The 22,590-nt window shown below is 37.9% G+C and overlaps 2 long non-coding RNA genes across 2 annotated transcripts in view; one reads left to right on the top strand and one right to left on the bottom strand.

Annotated features, from left to right (window-relative positions):
• Positions 1-8,004, bottom strand: part of LOC127511338 (uncharacterized) — a 138,517-nt gene extending 130,513 nt beyond the window's left edge. Inside the window, exon 1 of the long non-coding RNA XR_007930004.1 lies at positions 7,874-8,004. This is a non-coding gene — a long non-coding RNA (uncharacterized LOC127511338). The remainder of the gene's footprint in view (positions 1-7,873) is intronic.
• On the top strand, positions 7,230-10,839 carry LOC127511337 (uncharacterized). The gene is made up of 3 exons (XR_007930003.1): positions 7,230-7,293; positions 7,886-8,025; positions 10,370-10,839. It is a non-coding gene; the product is annotated as an uncharacterized LOC127511337 (long non-coding RNA).
• Positions 10,840-22,590: the final 11,751 nt, after the last annotated feature.

The raw sequence follows: 22,590 nt of genomic DNA, 5'->3' as shown, positions 1-22,590 counted from the left end.
TGAGCATCCCACAGGAATGAATTCCACAAATTTGGAATAAAGTTTATTATTATTATTATTATTATTATTATTATTATTGTTGTTGTTGTTATGATTATTATCTTTTTGTAAACATCACTCGTGAAGATAATCTTTTTGTGTCGTTTTCCATTAAGCTATAATTTTGTCATATTATTAAAAAAAATGGGGAAAATATTATTTAATTAAAATGTTAGCTATGAATTAAACAGAGCTGAGGTAAGCAGTTGACTTTTATTTTAAAAATATTTATTGTATATATAAAAATATACATTTAAAAATATACAAATTTCCACTACAGGCATTTCCATCACTGGATGCTATTAAACACAATACATAATTTGAGACATGCTGGAAATCATACTGGTGAAAATTTCTTTATAAAATCACTTTTCATTCCATGTTGTCTATATTCAATGTTTTCATCTGCCGCAATTATGTAATGTCTTTGAATTATCTTTATTTGGGGAATTTCCCAGCAAACACTGATACAATGATTAATTAGCATATTATGTAATTAATTTGATTAAAATTTTAAATCAATTGACAGTCCTAATCTGTATGTGTATGTTTTTGCCTCCCTGGCTCAATTCTAAGTTCAAACATGTCAAAAAGACCCTTCATTCCAGCTGCAGAGCCCTCTAGGAAACATTACTTGCACACTTCGCTCACTAAACCTCTTTTCCATCAGGTGACGTTCTACAATAAGATTTATGGACACAATTAGGCGGAACGAGGCAGGAATCTCCCCAATTTCATAAGCACACAGTGTGTGTGTATCTTTGTAAACATTATAAAGGGTAAGGCTTGTTATCAGATGCCACTGTCATAAAAAATCCTGATTAATGTATTTCCGCAATTTACTTCAGAGAGATGCAAATCCATTGTTTATAGAAAAATGTTTATATGCATATGTACACACACTCTTAGGGCAAGTGGATGTTTAGACATTTAATTGCTCTTGAACAGGTTAGATCAGATATTTGATTTGATGAATTGCACTTTTAATAAGACCAGAAAAAAACAATTTGCAGAAAAATAAGTATGGCAGGTGTTTTGGTTGATTTGTGTCTTTAGCAATATGTCATACTATTTATAAGTAATTTTGTGCTAATAATAATTAAATACCAAAATGTGCAGAATACAACCAGAAAACACAGTGCTGAGTACCATATCCCACAATGCATCACGCCGGACTGAACCGGAAGGTGCAATGTGTATTTGGACTATTTGATTGGACTTCTGAATTTAGATTAAAAAAAGGAAAATAAACATTTTATTTGCAAAATGGATACCACTTTCCAAATTCAATACAGTGAAGTCACATGAAGTCCCATTTGAAATGTTAATTGTTGCATATAGTGCATACTGTTTTATGTGCTTTTGAAAAAAATAAAAAGTAGTACACATAAAATAAAACACTAGTATTCCATTCTAAATATAGCCTTTCTGTGTGTTTACAATGTATAGAGAAAGAGCTTGGATCAAAGTCATGGATCATAGATAAAACTTGGAAAGCTTTGAGTGTGTGAGTGATTTACAAGTCCATCACGCAGGTTTGTGCTTGTTTACCTCTATCAGCATTTTACGACAGAAACATTTAAAGCACCTGAGGTGTGAAGGTTTATATTTGTGTTAAATTTGTGCAGTTATTCATACAAATACATTCATTCATATCAATGCAACCATCTCACAACACACATTAGCTGAATCAACATGAGACCAGCTGCACGCATGCGTGCACACACATACGCAAACCATGCCCTTACAATTTTTCTTAGAGTATAACGCCTTTTGCGAGGCAAGTACATCAAAACAGTGAGAGGGATATTGACAACCGAATTTAATATATAAATTTTGGAGATTTTGGCTATGTACGCAATAGAATACTAACGTTAAAAAATAGTATGTGGAACACTATGCAGTATGCAACATGTTTCATACTTCGGTACACAACATTGTGGTCACATGACTTGATACTAAATTACATGTATAATTCGGCAAGTGAGGTCATGTTATCATCTCAAAAAAAAAACAGTAATTACGCATTTATAAAGCATTTATAAATATGCATTTATAAACATTGGTGTAAATTGTGTAATATTAATGTATGTTAAGTTACACAATATCGCTGAAAACGGCATGCATCAACAAGATTTCAGAGACTCTGCGTGACATTTTAAATGTTTATGATCTTCAGGTGAGTTGAAATTTGTCAACACTAAATACAAAGTTCAGTCATGAAACTCTAACCGAGCGCTGATTGGTTCTTCTATGCCACGGCACCAGTCAATCATAAGTAATTCCAAATCCACGCAACCATATATATCGTACCCTAGCCTGCGATCGACAAGCTGCGCAATGTGAAGCGCTGTTATGAGCAGATGCTTTCAGAAATCTTCCGAAATTCAACATCTAAGATAAGTAAACCGGGTTTCTTATGATATTGCACAATGCTTTGTGTAGTCTGCTTTCAATTTCTTCAAGTACCATACACGACGTTCAAATCATGTCAACTCCCAACCTACAGTGATCACTATTCACATTAGCAGCTAGCGTACGCACATCGCATTCGGAGCAGGAAGCAGATATGTTGTAAGGATCCAGAAATATAGCTTGCTAAACTCTAAGTGAAATAGGCTTCACTCTGTTTTCGCATATAATAGAGCTACAGCAATTCCTAATATTTAACGAGCAGCAACATGCTAAAACAAACAACCATATTAGCGAATATCAGCAGCATAGAACGCTAGCAGATAGTACGTTCGCAATCGAGTTACATAGTTCAATTATCTGCTAACCACGGATCGATTACTTTAATAAAATGCACATATATTCACTTAGTATTAAGTACGTGAGCAGCTACATACACTTTTGGGAAAATATACACTACTTTATAACTACGGGACGAACGGAGAGTTACGCTCATGTCGGATACAATTTCAGTATCAGATTTCACTGCTGTCCTTCAGAAAGGTCTGCATTCAACTTACCTAAAGCGTGCAAGGTAGTTCATACTTTCGATGAAGCAAGTACCAGTTACGCCGTAATTAGGCCTTTTACCTGGCAAAGCTATGGGTCGCGTGAGGAGCGTTGCATGTTCCGTTGCGGCGCGTTGCTGGGCTGCGTGATGATTACGGACATGTTTGTTTATCCCGAGCGTGTCTTCAGAGGTGTTTATTATCAGTCAGAATCATAACTGCTCAACACAATCATTGCTTAACAACAGGAGTATAGGCCTAACAGATTCATTGCATTGCGGACTTTCCACTGATGTAGCGGCACTCCTACGTGCCAATTGCCAAGACAAATAGTTGTTTGCACGATCTCGCTGCTATACGTTCATGCTCCTGTAATGAGTTCATGCTCCTGTAATGAGCGCCAAGCTATTGTGTTCGATACATTGTGTGTGTGTGTGTGTGTGTGTGTGTGTGTGTGTGTGTGTGTGTCTGTGCGTACGTGTGTGTGGGTGATAAACACTGTGTGTTGATATACGCAATTGAACTACTGTATTTTCCTATTCTGTACGAAGAAAAAATATAATAGTGATTTTATAACCGGTTGTGACTCGTGAAAGAAAGTGTAAAATATTTTATATTATGCAATTTTAATCCAAGTTCCTTATGTCATCGTTCTAAATAACGAGATAACATTAGAGAATCCTACAATGCAAAGTGCAATTAAGTCATAAAGTGCAATCCATTATACATTGAATCATCTTGTACCATTCGGCTCAGTCAGCAGAAACAAGATAGTCATATAAAAAATATAATGCAGATTGTGGCATATATACTGCAACATGCTTACTCCAGTCCCAGCTACTGCGTTTACGTAGGAAGTGTGGTGAATGCGATGGGCTGGACGTAAATTTGAGATATTCGTTCTACAGTTCATTACAGTGGGTTAAAAGCTATGGGCCAGCCAGGTGGTTTACATGGCCCGGTATCATCATCCCTGAGGGCAGCAGGTGGAACGGGTGACGTGCCAGGTGCGAATGATCTTAGCATGATGTTATGCACTCTCACAGACAGCGGGTGGCATAGACTGCGTTAAGTCCGTCAAGACAACATTTTTATCCAGAAATATCTTAATGGACATTTATGTCTTCTGGAGAATTCTGGGTAACGAAATGATTTGTATGAGAATTTAAATACTGCTATGAATATCCATTGTTGCTTATGGCATTAAATCATAAATTATATGATAATGTTAATAGGATAACGATTGAATAATAAACTACTCAAGTCATGTATGCATCTTGGACGAACCACGCAAACATCGTATTTTAGGGGGACTATCATGTTGAGGGAGTAGATGCTATTACATCATCGAGTCGCATACTAGTACATGAGGATGTTCAGAGTAATGGGCTTCTTGCATATACACCTTCAACGGGGCTTATTATTTGCTCATCTTCCAACACACTTCCAAGGCTGATTTCAGTTAACCTAGCGTGATCGGTCTGGTCAGCCAAAGCGCATTAGAATATTGCTCCATTATCTCTGTTGTTCTATGACATCAACTCAGTGGGACTATATGGGGCTTTCCAATGATTAAGGATGCTAAATCGTTATATAGTTGCTCAGGTGGTGTGGGAGATTATTTCCATCTCTTAGCTTGCATGCGTCCATCATTGCTAAAGCACTTATGCACGTTCTAATCGGAAAAGTTGTATCTTGACTCATGCACACGTAATCTAGCCATTAGGTTTAGGCATTCGGTTTAAGCATTCGGTGTGTAGCAGGCATACATTGTCTTAAAGGCTTAGAGCCAAGCTTAAGCAAACTACCAGATATATTAAAAAAAAAAAAAAAAAATTTGCTTCTTTAATTCACAGTTTCATCCCTATTGCTGACACTGGACCCCAGCGCACCAAGCCTCTTCAAGTCCCCGCAACCGTCTACTGAACAGCATAGTGAAGACATTCCCAACAACCAAAGCTATTCCTACACCTCTGCGCAACATGTTTCACCACTTCAGAAGGAAAGCTCTTGATCCACATTTCATACTTTCTAGAGGCAGTTCTCTCAGCTTGTATAATATAAATAAATAAAATAGTTCTCTTACATTTAAGCACTTACATTTAAGCACTCAAAACGGCAGATTTAACAAGGTCACATTTTATTATTCAGCATTAATTTCATGTTTTGCTCTTCTTTCATGTCACGATTCCTGCAAATTCGGAGAAATGCAGCTCCTCAGATCCACTGTTTCCTTACAGCTGATGGAAACTGATGACCAGGGCCTGGTTCTGTTAAAACACCCATGCCATCCACGGGGCTTAAACCTAGAAGTCTACACTTACCACTCATCCAGAATCGGCGCAGCAATGCCAGCACTCCCAAGAGTACCATCCACTACCCTTAAGAAATGGGCCGCTGGGATTCGGCAGCCCACAAATGCTACATCAGACCTAAGATCCAAAGACTTGAAAAAACAAGAAGCATCTCTGATTTAAATTATCAGGTGGCGCTGGGCATCCGGGTATATTTAATATTATATTCAGATACAACTTTTCGCTTGATCAATCGCAGAGTTAGCAACAACACATATGCAGCATTTTACAGTAGCCAACCCGGGGACAAATGTTCCGGAGCAGTCACCATCAAAAAACCAGCATACCATACACTGCATTAGATAAAACCAATCACATTCTATAGGCATGTTATTTATGCATATGAAATCTGGCTCAGTCTCATTCTAGTTTAGGCCACTAGGTCAGATGCACATTTATAGGTAAGCTCAATAGTGTTAAGCCACTCGGCAAAGCAGGCTCAGGCACACATAGATAGTCATACACGCGCCTATAGCTCTACGGAGCAGCAGCAGTACACATATTTTGGCGTTCAGATCTGCTGGGTGGGGGGTATCAGGCCGAAGCTACTCAGTCGCTTGCTTAACTTGGGTAGCACGGACCATGCGGTCCACTGCTTTGAGGGGGTTCTACTATTCTTGCAGCAGCCTTTTCCTTGTTGTTTTCCTTGTTGTTGACTAAGCTGAACAAATTTGTATTTGCTCAGCAGCAACAGCAGCAGCAGCAGTAACAGCAGCAGCAACAGCAGCAGCGTAGCAGATCTCATACGCCAAAATCAAGCCATGTATACTTCATGCCCCATGCCAATAAATGCACTCCGAGAGTTGTCATGATTGAACTACCTTCATCAATGTCTTCACTGTATATAAAATTAAGTTGGCTTGCTTGTTTAACATGTTAATTTTTGCTTGACTTTGAAGGGTGTGCATGATATCAACATGAAACGCACTGTAGCCCTCCATGCTCCTCAGTGTACCTGTGAGGAGGACCCACAATTCTTCAAGACTTGAAATGTAAATATTCAATGCATTAACAGAATTGCTAGTATCGGTGAATGTAACTATCTACTTTTAGTCTACTAAGTGAAACTTACAGTTGGGCCCTCTATGCTTATTTCAGGAGGCGTTGGGAGAGCCAGACATCACTGATTTTGTCATTGTGGTCAACAAAAGAACAAGTCCTTCAAGCACTGCAGTTGTTATAGAAGATGATCTTCAGTTTTAGCATGTTCAGAAGCACTTGTTCACACAGTCACAGGGTTTTAAAAATAAAATAAAAAATTATTATTATAATTTATATAATTAAAATGTAAGTAAACGTTTTGGCTGGGTATCAAATTTAAATGAAAAATGTATGAACAGTATGGTAGATATATAAACGGAGCGGGGCCGTGCCTGGCGTGCTGTGCGCATTTGCGACGGCCCGATACCGGCTTGATTGTGGCAGTGTCGGCAAGGTAACGGCTACCGCATCTGACCCGATTGATTCGGGCCAGAATCGGGCAGTGAGTACACAAGCATCCGGCCCGATCGCAACAGACAGGTGAGAATCTAACCAGAACTGGGCAGAGTGTATTTTGCTATCTGGGAGTGCTCTGCTTCGCAAGAGCAATGCAGTACTAGGTGAGCTACCAAGCAAGTTTACTCTCTCAGAAAAGCCATATATATGGAGCTGGTTATGTGATGCAAACAATAAAATGTATTAGTTTACAAATCATTCACTATGGTAAAAGTGTTTTGAGGTCATAACATAGTATGGACCCTTTTCACGGACTTTGATGGTGCGTTTTAACGGTCATTAGCATAGTAAATCTTGCAAAGTTTTTTATATTTCAATTTTTTTTAAATGTATGTACATTTATAACACTAAAATTAGTATTGCATTACCTTTTCATCAAATTACAAAAAAATAGTACACACTGCTGTGAGGGTGTTTCTGATACAGCAGCTATGGGAGTGACGGTAAAGTTGACATTTTTCTCTCTTCTGACTGCCCTTATCAATCTCTCTCTATTTTTTTCATCTTTTTGAAAGTTGTGAAAAACTATATTAAATATAACTATAAAAATATATTATTTGCCACTGCACTCTTAAAAATAAGGTTTAATTTTGTTTTCATTGATGGTTCCATAAAGAACCTGGAACCTTTCCATTGCACAAAAGGTTCTTAATCATGGAAAAAGATTCTTTCGATTTTTACAATGTTCTTCACACTAATGGAACAAATTGTTTGACAAATTGGCTGCGCAGTTTGAGTTAGAGCTCCGTCGAGTTGATTCCTAAATACCTGTTTTTTTCTCTTAAAATCACATTTATAACCTATTATTTCTCCTTTTACAGCGGGTGAACACATCCCCAACATTATTCTATATAAAAACACTCAGATTGTGTTGATATCGCTAGTTTTATCCGACTTCCCGAACATCCACCACTAGCTTTAGCCCGTTAGCAATAGCGGCGTGGTCTAGCGTTTGTACTCTTCTCACTAATGATATTATTTGTTCATCTACTCTAATGGCTAGTGTATCGGTTGTGTCTCTACCTTTGAGTGCAGGTGAGGACACGTTCGAGCTGCATGCAGTGGAGCTGGAGTCCGTGGAGAAGCAGATCCGAGATCTACTGGAGAGGCAGGCCGAGCTACGGGAGCGGCAAATAGTGCTGGAAACATCCCGGGTTGATGCTCACCAATCCGCGGTAGGTTTGCAGCGCGATATTAACACTCCTGCTTCCTCTACGCCGTGTGTTTCTCAGCACAGGGCCCAAGCACCCAGATATAAGCAAAAAGTCACTACTATCTCTTGCTTTGGCTACCGTTTATAGACCTCCACGACCCTATGTTAATTTCCTAAAAGAGTTTGCAGACTTTCTCTCAGACCTATTGGTCAACGTTGATAAAGCGCTGATTGTTGGAGATTTTAACATTCATGTAGACAATACAAATGATGCGTTAGGGGCTGTGCTTACAGATTTACTAAACTCCTTTGGGGTCAAACAAAACGTCACTGGACCCACTCACCATTTTAATCATACACTAGATTCAATTATATCACATAGAATCAATCCTACTGATATAGAAATTCTACCGCAAAGTGATGATGTCACTGATCACTACCTTGTAACATGCGTACTGAATACTGATGATATTTGTCAAACTGCACCGCGATACCGACTAGGTAGAACAATTCTCCCGACAACTATAGATAAATTCACAAATAATCTGTCTCAGCTGCTCATTGTACCTAAACACACAAATGAACTTGAGGAAATGACTAGCAGTATGGGCACCATTTTCTCTAGTACATTAGTTGCACCCATGAGATTAAAAAAGGTTAGAGAGAAAAATACTGCACCATGGTACAACAGTATTACTCACGCTATCAAGAGAGAAACTCGTAATATAGAACGGAAATGGAGACAAACTCGCTTAGAGGTCTTCAGAATAGCATGGAAAGACAGCTCGTCCCATTATAGAAAGACTCTAAAAGCAGCCAGGGCTGAGCATCTCCGCAAACTCGCAGAAAATAACCAAAACAATCCAAGGTTCTTGTTTAATACAGTGGCAAGATTAACAAATAAACAGACATCACCAGAACAAAACATTTCACTACAGTTTAGTAGTGATGACTTTATGAATTTCTTTACTGAGAAAATCGAAAGCATCAGAAATACAATTGTAAATGTATAACCGTTGACAGTGTTTTATGACTTCAATTACTGCCCATCAAGAACAGTTGCAGTGCTTTACAACTATAGGACAGGAAGAGCTAAATAAACTTATCATTGCGTCTAAACCAACAAAATGTTTATTAGAACTAAACTACTGAAAACTAAACTACTGAAAGAATTGTTACCTCTAGCAGAAGAGCCTCTTCTCAATATTATTAACTCGTCTTTATCTCTAGGTCATGTCCCGTTCAAGCTAGCAGTTATTAAGCCACTCATTAAGAAACCACTATTAACCACAATTAGATCCAAATGTAATGGCAAATTACAGACCCATTTCTTCCATTTATGTCTAAAATACTAGAAAAAGTTGTATCTGCTTAATTGTGCTCCTTCTTGCAAAAAAACTCTATGAAAAATTTCAGTCAGGATTCAGGTCTCATAGCACAGAAACTGCGCTTGTTAAAATTACAAATGACTTACTTCTAGCTTCTGACCAAGGCTGTATCTCAATACTAGTGTTATTTGATCTTAGTGCTGCGTTTGACACTATAGTTCATAAAATATTCCTAGATCAACTACAAAATTACACTGGTATTCAGGGATACCAGTATACACTGGTATTCTGCATTTAGAAGGATGTACTGTTACTCCATCCTCGACAGTTAAAGAACTGGGTGTTATATTAGACAGCAACTTGTCCTTCAAAAAACATATTTCATACGTTATAAAAACAGCCTTCTTCCACCTCAGAAACATTGCTAAGCTACGGAATATGTTATCTATTTCTGATGCAGAAAAGTTAGTTCATGCATTCATGACGTCTAGACTAGATTACTGTAATGCATTACTAGCTGGTTGTCCTGCTTCCTCAATAAACAAGCTACAATTAGTACAAAATGCAGCTGCTAGAGTTCTTACCAGGTCAAGAAAATATGATCATATAACACCAATTTTATCATCTCTACACTGGTTACCTATTAAATTCCGTATTGATTATAAAGTAATGCTAATGACCTATAAGGCTCTAAATGGTTTAGCTCCTGTGTACTTAACCGATCTTCTATTGCCCTACAATCCTTCACACTCTTTAAGATCACAAAACTATGGACTTCTGGTTGTACCTAGGATATCTAAGTCCACTAAAGGAGGGAGAGCATTTTCACATTTGGCTCCTAAACTCTGGAATAGCCTTCCTGATAATGTTCGGGGCTCAGACTCACTCACCCAGTTTAAATCTAGATTAAAGACGCATCTCTTTAGCCAAGCATTCACATAATGCATCTCAGATCAGATAAATTGCACATGACTATCTTTGCTTAATGTTATGAACAGCAGCTATGCTAATTATTCTCCATTTGCTTTTCTGTTTTAGAGAGTACATCAGCTTCAGTCTGGATCCAGCCTTTTAAGAAGACCTCAGATGACCAACACCTTTGAAGAGACGGCGCCAACTCCTGCGAGGACTTCAGATGACGCAATATCTGGATCAACATGAACATTCCCAAATTTCTATATATCCTAATTATTGTTAATATGTAATTCATTATTTCCAGGAGCTCATTGCTTCTACCTTCAATTAAACTGCTAACAGTGATTGTAAATTAAATTACCTAAATTATTACATTATTAGCTAACTGCAATTCTCTAAATTGTAATGTTGACATGCATTCTCTGTAAAGCTGCTTTGAAACGATATGTATTGTGAAAAGCGCTATACAAATAAATGTGAATTGAATTAGAACTGAACTAATAAAAAAACAATGGCTGAAAGGTTCTTTGGGGAACCCAAAATGGTTCTTCTATGGAATCACGGTTAAAACATATTTTTAGAATGTGTATTTATAATTTATGTGAAAAGGAATAAAAATTGTTGGTGTTTTACTCCCACTAGTGTTCATTTCTGTTGGAAATTGCAGTGAATTGCATGTATTGGTAGGTTTTATCTAGGTAGAGGTACGGTTTTCATTGAGCTTACGTTGGCAAAAATGGTATAGTAGTATGTCACTCTAAACATTCAATGAGAAACGTAAAATGTAAATGAGATGAGAAGGTGATGTCCAGAAATTGGAGTGAGATGATAACAGGATGGGGAAGGGTGAAATTGATTGATGTTCATGTGCAGTAGGTGACCAGGTAGGGTTGAGTCAAAGGTGAAAGGTCACACAGCTGTTAAAGATAATATGAAACACAATGAGGTTGAGTGAAAGGCCAATCTAATGCTTGACAACTACACACATAAATAATCAAAGAGACATATGCTAATGCTAATGGTTAAATCACATTCATCCAAGTGGAAACGACAAAAACAACACACAATAAGCTTCACGCCACACACAGATGTGCAACAATGCCAAATACAGTAATGCGCTATAACACAATACTGTAGCCTATATTACAGCACAATGCAATAATCACAAAACGACAATATAGTGAAAACATTGACAGGACGTGTGTTTATGAGAGTACTGGAGTGTGTAAGTGTGTGTGTATACAAAGCGAGAGATTTTAGCAGGATGAGTAAGATGCGGTATTGTTTGTTTCGACTGGCGGGCATTGCCGCTGAAAAGGCGTCGTGCTAGCATCCCGCAGGCTAGTGCCAGACATCAACAATCGCACTTCAATCGCTCTGCACTGATCCAGCGTGCAGACAGTACTTAATCATCTGCTCTTAACGGAGGCATACTACTAACACACACACGTGCGCCTGAGGAAACAGCTGAGCTCTGGGTTAAAAAGCAGCACTATAGCCACCAGTATAAAAGGCCTGTTGGCAGAGTGATTCATGCATTTAGCCAAAACGCATTACATTTGTCTCATGCCTTCAACTGAGTTTTACACATCTTTTCGCATGTTTCAGAGAGCTTTGCACTGATACGACTGCCCGTAACACCATTTCCTCCAGTTAAATTTACAAATCCTCCTCAGAGTTACAAAGCATTTGCAATCCAACATTATGACTTCATTAGTCTCTCACTAGAACTTCCCGTGCTGACATGTGTACAGGAAGATTTACTCATAACTCACTGTATATTTAGCACATGATCATGGCATGATGGCAAACCTAATAAGACTTAGAACACATTTTTCTCTGCTACAACCACTTACCCTATATATGATGATGATTTTCTATGTATAAAAACCCATTTATATTCTGAGAAAATAAGAATCATATAATAGATAGATCGATAGGTTGACAGACAGACAGACAGACAGACAGATAGATAAAGTCGATAGATGGATCAATAGATAGGTTTAATTAATACTTCTTATTATCCCCCAGTTTGAAAACCTTTTCTGCTCTTTTGTTTTGAGTGCTGGTTCACAACATGGCATGCTGGTGGTTTGCCCTCAACAGGCTGCTTAAAATGAGCTTAACCAGCAAAACGCCCTGAAAGACCATACTGGTGGACTAGTTTTACCAGATAGACCAGCATAAACTAGCACACACCAGCAGAGAAATTCATACTGGTCTTTTCAGCAAGGACAAAAGGGACATCTTGGAAGGATAATTCATAAAAGTAAGATATCCAATTATATATCCAGGGGCAATTTTATATATCAAATACAACTTTGTATTTCACAATGTGACTTTATTTCTCTAATTTGGATCTTTGTATGTAAGAGTTGAGTTAATCAGTGTATCCCCTAGTTCATATAGTGATTTTATATGTATAGCTAGTCGAATCAAAGATGTCATGTTATTCATTGTAACAACAACTGGTAAATCTTTGATCAATGGTAATATCATGGCTAATTATTTGTACTGATAGCCTAAAAAAAATTACTGAGTATGTGTTCATACAGGTGGCATAGACCTGATACGGGTGCCAAGTAGTAATATCAGTTCATCTTTAATCAAAACATGAATTTTTAGATTAAAGGACTGGGAGGGAAAAGAGAGAGCAATGGGTTTTCCATATAAGAAAATGCAAGGGGAAAAAAGGAGAGAAAAAGAGATGGACAGAGAGGCAGTAGGTGGATGATAAAAGCTTGCCCTGCCGCTCAGGGATTTGACTCTCTCTTTTCCCAAATGTCAGCAGACATCTGTTTCATATTTATGATTATTATCCTCCCCTCCCCGCAAGCCGGTTAACACTTAAATGATTCTATCACTTTGCAGGGTCACCCGCTGCCTTATACTGCATAATTTATGAAGCTAATCTGTCAGTTAAAAAAACAGAGAGCCAGCAAAAGTGAAGATTTTATGCCAGATGAAGTGTGTAAGTGCTGTAAAATGTTCTACGGGGAGCGGAGTTAAATGCCTGTTACTGTAAGAGTTATCATGATGGAATTAACAATGGAAGCGTGAGAACTCAACTGGATGGTCACATTAAGTGGACTTAAATTTTGTAACTAAAGTGAAACACTAGACGAAGCCGACTTGAGTCCTCTGTTTACATCCTGATTTTCTGAATCTAATAGAGATTGAATCAGCTGTTTTGGGGTGTTCAACTGCTTTTCCCAGAGGTTCCAGGAGATTCCAACCTTTTTCTTTTCTTGGCTATATGAACATCACATTAAAACTGACATGGAAACTTTTTACCACGCCTTCATCAGACTTTAGCTACTTTTCAAGTACCTTTTATGTACAGTTTTTATTGCTTTAGCCTTGACATTCAAAATAAAAATATGCTTATTCGTTATTAAAATATTATTACATTTTGAAGCTATGACAGGCTAAGGTTAAAATAATCATAAAACATTTTGTTTCAATTAAAAAAATAGTTGTCATTTCCCCCACACCAGAAAATATTTTCAGTGAACAGAACAATTTAATATTTTTTAAAATATTGTTTTATTGCGTAATTTCCAATGAAGAGGCAATGTTGTCAAATTATGCAAAAATTGAAAACTAATACATATTTGTGTGTATGTAGGATTAGCCTTAGCAAGACAAAGGAGCTGGACACCTTGATTGATTGACTGATTGATTTCCATCACAGAATATAATTCAACAATTCATTTTTGGAGATGTGGTGGAAATACCAGTGTTGAGAAGTGCTAATATTTCTTTTCCTCACAGGCCACTAGTTGATACAATGGCCATTTCTGAGGAAGAACTAGTTTCTGAATTTTATACCACTGTTCTGTGTGTTCCTATGCAGTAGCTGTTGGTTGTGAGTGGTTGCTAATGCATTGCTAAGTGTTTGGTGGGATGTTCCAAGCAGTATATGATATTAGAACGAACCCTGAACCCTTAGTATCAATAACAAGAGTGACTAATAGTGATGCTTGAATTAGCAAACACTGCTAATTGTTAGTATGGATGTTAATAACTTGAAAAAAATCCCTCCAATTATGCACTCAATTATCTAAGATCTGCACTCAGGTCGTCTGATTTCAAAATCAGCTATTTTATCTTATCAGTTTTTCTGAGATTTCTACATCTCTCTTGCTCCAGGATGGAAAAAGTGTGTAAACATCAAGGATAAAACCTCCACTGTTGTCCTCACAATTGTTTGCGATTTTACGCCAAGAACGTGACACGAAATGCTGCCCTCCTCTCTTCACCCTCATCCTTGCACCGTCCGTTCAATCCATCATTACACCTCTGTCCCTCCATCCTTTAGGCCCGACGTGTTAGCCACCCCTCCCCGCACGCGCAGCAGCCCAATCTGCACCCAGCTCCTGTAAGCGTTATTATGAAAAGTACACAGTTTCGATAGAGTGCCCCCTCTGACATTTCCCACTTATTAGCTAGTTTTCATACAGGCTTCAATCAACCTTCCTAATCCTCCGAGGGGCAAGAGCAGTTTTAATTCACCGATCGACCGATAAGCCAAGCACGAGCGAATGAGCGCCTGCCATAGCAATGCAGGCCTGAGAAAAAAGGGGGGAAAAAAACGCAAGAGGGAGAGACAGGGAGAGAGAGAAAATGATTTACACATAGATGAATCGTGCTTACAAGATGGAACCCTGGGCATTAGCCGCGGATCTGAATTTCCTATCTGCCTCTCTCTCTCTTTCTGCCCCATTCTTTTTTCGCTCTCTCTCCTTCTCTTCCACCATTACCCTTGCTGATTGCAATCTTTCAGCGCCATTGGGTCCTGTGCCTGGGTTCTGTTTAATCTGCCTTTAATCCGATAGATTTTAAATATTCCCCCTGCTCCCGCAGACTGGAGGCAATTAACTAGCCTTCTGATGCTCTTCTTATCAGTTGCCTCCTTGTATCTGCGCGAAGCAGCCTCCAGACACTGCCAGACTGACGAATAATACCCGCCATTTACCGCCGAGACCAGCCAACACGCTGCCGCTCCTCTGCATTATAAACAGGTATTTGGTAAACATATCATATACATGCGCACGTAAACACACAAACAACGACACCCTGCAGATTTCACGTGGCCATGCGTCGGGCAAACAAAAGGTGTGTTTTAAGTATAAAGCGCTTTGCTGTGTCTATTCGAAACGTGAAATGTACGCAAATGCACTCGTAAATAAACATGTCTTGATTTTGGGTGTAGATAGAGACAAAACAGTGTTAAACTGTGCATACAGCATTTTGTCTTTTGTTTTGAAATGAATTGTTGATTGAAGTCTGAAAAAAGGGAAATATACATTGCTGTTGGAGCTGTGGTGCAGCAGGGAGCACAGGTACTCGTGACATAGGTTCCCAGGCTCAAGCTGGGCCTGGTTCATGTCCTGATCCCATTCCACCTCTCAATTGTCCAGTCTCTCATGGCTTACTTATAAAAATAGGCTTAAAAGTCTATGAAAAAAATCAGCATGTCCATAAACAGGCAGAGACTAGCTAAATGCTCTGTATTTATATATATATATATATATATATATATATATATATTTATTTATTTATTTATTCTGACTTTAATCAATATTTCCATCCCAAAAAAAAGAGAAATATGCATGTATTTTAATGTGAGGTTAACAATGTTTGCAAAAATAGTTTGTGTGTGTTTATGTATTTTTGTGCATATTGACTTCTACACTTACACTAAACGAGCCTGTTATTTTTTAGCTTTCACATACTATATGAAAAAAAAATTATATATATATGTGTATGTATGTGTGTATGTGCGTGTGTGTGTGTGTGTGTGTATATATGTGTACACATGCATGTTAACATGCTGTTTGTTATGTCTATGTGGAAGGTCTATATATATACATATATACACATATACATATATATATAGACGTAAACAGCAATATATAGGAGAAAATATTGTACACAAACGTCATTAAACTGTTTTTTGTTTCAAACAGAATAGTCTGGGAAAAACTAGGAAGTTATTTGCATCAGGGAAGTGTATTATCAGTGAGGGTTTTGCGTCGGAATAAACATGGCGATAAACAGGCAAAATACGCCGATAAGACTGAAGAGATTGCGAGGATCTGCTTGACACACACACAAATATGAAATCACAATGATCCAGGTCGGTGTAAAACACGCACACTCTTTCTCTCCTCATATCTGCCTATTTCCTTGATTGTTGAGAAACAGGGATAAGATGTTTTAATCATCTTGTTCCTGGGAGGAGTTTGCAGTGACTTATTCTTTGTATCTGCACTAATGCTGTATATCAGTGATGACAGTATCTATCTCTGTGTCTCACACACACAGACGCACAAAGAGAGAGTGCACTGGCTCAAGTAAACCTCTGATAAGGATCGGTTAAGAGTTTTATGACATCATCAGACCGTGACAGGTTTTTGGTTCAGAAAGCCTGCATCTGATTGGTCATTTACACTAATGGTGCCAAAAGATCAATAGATTGGTGCCAAGTACAAGGCCCATCATAAAGGAACACTCTACTCTATCGTACTTTCCATCACACACATACACAATCACCATAAAAAGCTTTTTCAGCTATTAGTGGTGTTTGATAAATACGTACTTTTTTTGTTGTTGTTTTCAATATTATATTTGCTCATTAATCATCATGAAAATAATGTCACAGTTGGAAAATGTCATATTTCCACAAATTGTTTTTTTGTATATCAACCGTTCAAAAGTTTGGGGTCAGTAAAATGTTTAATGTTTTTGAATTAAGTCTCTTTTTGCTCACTAAGGCTGCATTTATTGATATACAGTAAAAACAGTAATATGTTGAAATATTATTACAATTTAAAACAAATGTTTTCTATTTTAATGTATTTTAAACATATTCTTCAGTGTCACATGATCCTTCAGAATTATGCTGATTTGCTGCTCAAGAAGAATTAGCTTCTTATTATTATTATTGTCAATGTTGAAAACAGTTGTGCCACTTATATTTTTTTGTGGAAACAGTGATACATTTTTTTCGGGATTCTTTGATAAATAGAAAGTTAAAACGGACAGCATTTATATAAAATAGTAATATTTTGTAACATTATAATGTCTTTAGTGTCATTTTGGAGCAATGTAATGCATCCTTGCTGATTAAAAATATTCATTTATTTCGTTTACTTACCCTCATGTCATTCCAATCCTGTATGACTTACTGTCTTCTGTGGAACACAAAAGAAGATTGTTGTTTTTATGTCAATACTATGAAAGTCAATGGGGTCCAGTGCTGTTTTGGACGCCACTGACTTTGACTGTATGGACAAAAGCAGTTGAAACATTCTTCAAAACATCTTCTTTCATATCCCACAGAAGAGTCATAGTTTGGAACGACATGAGGCTGAGTAAACGATGACAGAATTTTCATTTTTGGGTGAACTATTCCTTACCGTTTCAGTTATGGCCAGACCATTCTTGGTTTTAAAAACCTTCTTTTTCTCTCTCACTCTTGGTGTCATGTTTCATTGCACACATGCCATTTGCCATTAGAATCGAATTCAATTACTGTTACACTAAGCAGATTGGCTAAAACCTTTCTATTAACAAGAAAAATATGCACACACGTACACACACACACACACGGAGTGATACTGAATCCTTGGTTTCCACACATATTTTGATAATGATTTCATGGTATTTGTGTAGAAGTGAATATAGTTTCCCACGACAGATCCTTGGGGATTTCGTGCACATACAAAAATGCACACGCAGGCCAAATATAGTTGGTTTAGATTAGCCTTTAATGCTACAATTTTCTATCAAACATAGGATTACACTGCCATTAAACAGGTCAAATGTTACAAAAAAAGTTCAAATGATTTCAAATTTCGACTTTATATCTTATAAAGTAAGGTTAAAATGTTGCAATTGCAATTTTGTGTTATTTGTAATTGTGAAATTATGACTTCATAACTCACAGTGTGAGGTCAGCCAATCACCATCAGCCTGTCACATGCTGATGCAATAATGCCATCCCCCCCACCACCCCCAAATATACACACTCATCCTATATAACCATATACCATATATATTCCCATAAATATAACATGTTATACTTTACCATACTGTGTACTGTAGTTTATGATTAAAAAAAAGTACTTAAATAATACTTATACTTTCAGCATGGTTTTTAAGCTATACTTTAAATCATTTTAACATGTTTTTGTGTTATATGCTCCTATTTGCCCGCTTCCACCAAAAATATGTCTCCCACCCAAAACTTTTTATGTTTTGTCCTGTTCCCGCCCGCAAAAGCCCGTAGGAAGAGGTCTACACTGATTTTTCCATCCCGGTCCGGTTAGACTCTCTCGTTCTGGTGTCTATAGGCTATTTTATCCAATTTCCACACACACAACACTTCAGATCTCTAGTTACAGAATTCTGCGTGCTGTTATTATTAGATAATTATATTTTGCGGGAGCCTACGAGTCATTTCTTTCTCCCGCTTCCCGCGCACATATCAGTATATGATCTTTCCCGTATCCGCACTCAGCAATTCAAAACTTGTCCCGCGTGCACATCTACAACAGACCTCACTTATATGCTTTTATGGTGAAATTATTACTTGTTCCTGTCAAACTGTATTTTCTCCATAAACTACGCACTGAAAGAAATACACACTGCTTACAGTATAAAACGGGCTTTAGCACTCTGTGATGTTAAATCTTGCAGTTGCGACTTTTTGTAATTGCAACATTACAACTTTTTGTGTGTATTTAAATCTTGAAATTGTGACTTTTTTCTTAATTGTGAGTTTATAACTCAAATCTCAAATGCAACTGTTTTTTCGTAATTGCGTCTTTATAACTCAGTGTTGCGTAAAATCTCACAACTGCAATGTTTTTTGTAATTGCGACTTTATAACTCAGTGTAACGTTAAATCTCGCAATTCTGATTTTATTTCATAACTGTAGATTTATATCTCAGAATTTGACTATTCCTTTATCTTACAATTACCTTTATTGTTTTTCTTACTCTGAGGTCGAAACAGGCCTCCATACTTTTCACCATCCAATCAATTCCCTATGGATAAAATCAAGTCCCATCCTACATTTTTTCTCATTTTTAGTGTTTCGCTCAGAAACACGTCACATTACGAAGTCAAATGAGTTTGGAGTGGCATTTCATGTCGATTTTGAGGCACGTTTATCAAAAGCACATTTAAACATCATATTTTGATCTGTCTCACATCCACAAAGTCACAGAGATTGAAGCGAAAATTGGAAAATCGGGTGGAAAAAGAGACCGAGGCGGGTTTAAACTGGATGTCTACCCCTTCTACGAGGGTCACTTCAGGAGTGTGGCCCAATTCCACCCCCTCTCATCACCTTTTCATCAGCAACTCTATTTCTCTGTCTCTTCCTCTCTACAAATGACACGGAATCACATAAAAGCATCCCCAAGAGCTTCCTATGTAGCAGCTACAGGTCACACAGACACACGCGCACACACAAAAAGACTTCCAAACGGGAGATGAGCGAGGCAGCCAATCAGAATCGCTCTGTCTTATCAGCGTGCACCCCATCAGTGGCGAGGGGTTTGGGGTGTGGGTGCAGAGGGGTGGCGGCGAGGGGGGGACGTTCTACTGAGGAGCTAAGTCGCCGCGGCGACCGCTAAGCCCGCCGCGGTTCCACTAGCTCGGCGGGGCTGTGTGAGCCCCAGGCGGGATTTGTGACAGCGAAATCACATCAGCCTATGCTGATTAGCCCTCTCTCTCTCTTTTGCTCTCCCCCTCCCTCCGATTTACAGAGAGAGAGAGAAGGGGAAAAAAACTATCTTACACTGTGCTTTTTAATAGGAAAACGATCGCTATCTGCAAATTGAGTCCCTGCAAACTTTAATAAAGGCTACAGGGTTGAGTGGCATTTTGCATGCTGATTTCAGGCCGATTGGAGGCTTTTTTGATGAGAGAGAGGTTGCCATGGTAAAGCTGCGCTCCCAGCGTTCCAACAAACTGCCATCTCACAGAGCGAGAGCAAAGAACGAAAGATTTCCATGTGGAATCTCCATTTTTTTCTTCTAAAAGTGATTGACTGTTGAATAAGTGGATGTGTGTAAGTGTGTGTGTTGGGTAGGACACATAAGGATATTCTCTTGCTGGGTGTGAAAAAGTGAACCAGATCATATTTCTGGGTAATATGGTAGAGAACATGACATTAGTGTACACTATGGAGGGTACGTAATTATTATCGCAGGAGAGGGGAAATGCAATCAAGCGGACAACCAGTTTTGTGTCCCCTTGAAAACTACATTGGTATTAGAGTCTATTTATAACAGTGTCTTGCTTTAATGCGATGAACAGCTTTATTTGTATAGATGTTGGATAATCCTAAATACTTTATATGGTCCGAGAGATTTTCCACACGTTTTCATTAGATATAGCGTAGCCATTCTGATGAAATTCAATATTATTCTGCCAAATTAACTCACAGGCTAAATACTCTCATCACAGTGTGTGAGTGTGAGAAAGAAACTGAAAACTGGAGTAATGGCTGCTGCCATCACAAGAAAACATTACAAAAAAGAAAACAGTTATTTTAAAGTGCCCCTATTATGGATTTTTGAAAATTACCTTTCAGGCTGTATGTAATGTAGCTGTATGCGAATGTAAACAGTCTGCAAAGTTGTAATGCTGAAAGTGCATCATAAAAATATATTGTCTTTCAAAAGAAAGAGTCGACTCTGAACCACTTAAACGAGTCCTTTGTAATTTGAATCCCATTTCCGTGAAGTTCACACTTCACAAGTTAACACATTTGCATAATGCCCGCCTACGTTGTGTGGACATCCCGCGAAAACTTGAAACCCCCTCAAACGCTGTAGCTCGTTCGTGTGGATAACATGGCAAAAAGACGCTGTGTTCAGCGCTGTGAAAGTAAATTCAGTTTATTTTCACTTCCAAAAGATGAGGCTGTGAAGAATCGGTGGACAGTACCTACTTTATTTGGATGAACTTACTCCCCAAAATCACAACCTGTAAGTATAATTAATTATTGATGTATATATTTTATACCGAGTGTTCAAAATACATAGTTTTGTGTTTTAGCTATATTGTGTATGTCTCCGGCTAACTCGTGTTATTACTGTCAAATCAGCTGTGGGCCCACTTTTACCTAAAATTGTGTCCATTAATGCAGATTGTCTGTTGTTCTTACTACTTTGAGTAATGATAAAGGATGGAGCAAGATTAGTTTTACAAACTTCAATGTTAAATCAGTCATTCAAGTTAGTGCTCGGCTGAGGTATGAACTGTTATTGATACTGTTAATAATACAGTTCCCATGTGTACCGCAATAAATTAGTAATATACACATCGGTTTGCTGATGGACATACACTTGTTAATGCTGATGGTGAGTAATCACAGCTGCAACATCTCATGATGAACGTCAAACTGAGTAGTGTATCACTGAAAAGTCGTCCTTGCGATGGAGGTTCGGGTTGAATGACTAGTTCTTCCAATATTTCATCATCGGACTCGCACTCAGATTGATATGGCAACAATGATGCCATCGTTACTGTCTTTACAGTGTGTACAATCACTGAGCTTTAGGAAGCCTCCGGAGCTGTCAGTTATGGTATTGGCCGTGTGTTTCCAACTTGCGCTCTAAGCGGTAGACCAATCACAACAGACTGGGCCGTCTGGCCAATCAGAGCAGAACAGGCTCGCAGAAAGGAGGGATTTAGAGAGACTGATTGATCCGACAAGTCGTTTGAGAATCTTTGAAAAGTGTGGTGATGTGCAATGTATATTATGAGAAAATGAAAGTGTTTTTTGGCCTTTGATGCATGTAAACCTGTTCTAGGAGACCTCCTAAACAGAATTACGAACCTTTCAAACGGCATAATAGGGACACTTTAAATTCTAATAATATGTCAGAATATTTATAAAAATTTAATACTTTTTTTACTGTTTCGGTAAGTTTATTCAGACTGCTAATTCTTAAGTTCAGAAGTCGTCTTGAATGATTTGTTAAACCAACCAGTTCATATGAGTCATTTGCTTGCAAATTAAACTTTGTTGGTCCCGCTGATTATCTGATAGCCTGTGCAGTCAAGGTTATGTCAGTGTCAATTGAAGTCATTCCAAATTCTTTTTATTTATTTTTAATTTTTATATATTTATATTTTTACTTACTCTAATGAATCCTGCACAATAAGACCAGGAAGACAATGACCGGAAAATAAATTGTGTCAATAATATATATATAGTCTTTAAATTGTATAAGCTAACATGTATGCATACGGGTATATTGTGCACTCACAATATACAGACAAAAAAAACATGTTCTGTTAACAGATTCAGAGAAAT

Source organism: Ctenopharyngodon idella, chromosome 4 (assembly GCF_019924925.1).
Source record: "Ctenopharyngodon idella isolate HZGC_01 chromosome 4, HZGC01, whole genome shotgun sequence".
In the NCBI taxonomy this organism is placed as follows: Eukaryota; Metazoa; Chordata; class Actinopteri; order Cypriniformes; family Xenocyprididae; genus Ctenopharyngodon; species Ctenopharyngodon idella.
Note: the sequence above shows the minus strand (reverse complement) of the source record. Positions and strands in the feature narration are given on the sequence as shown.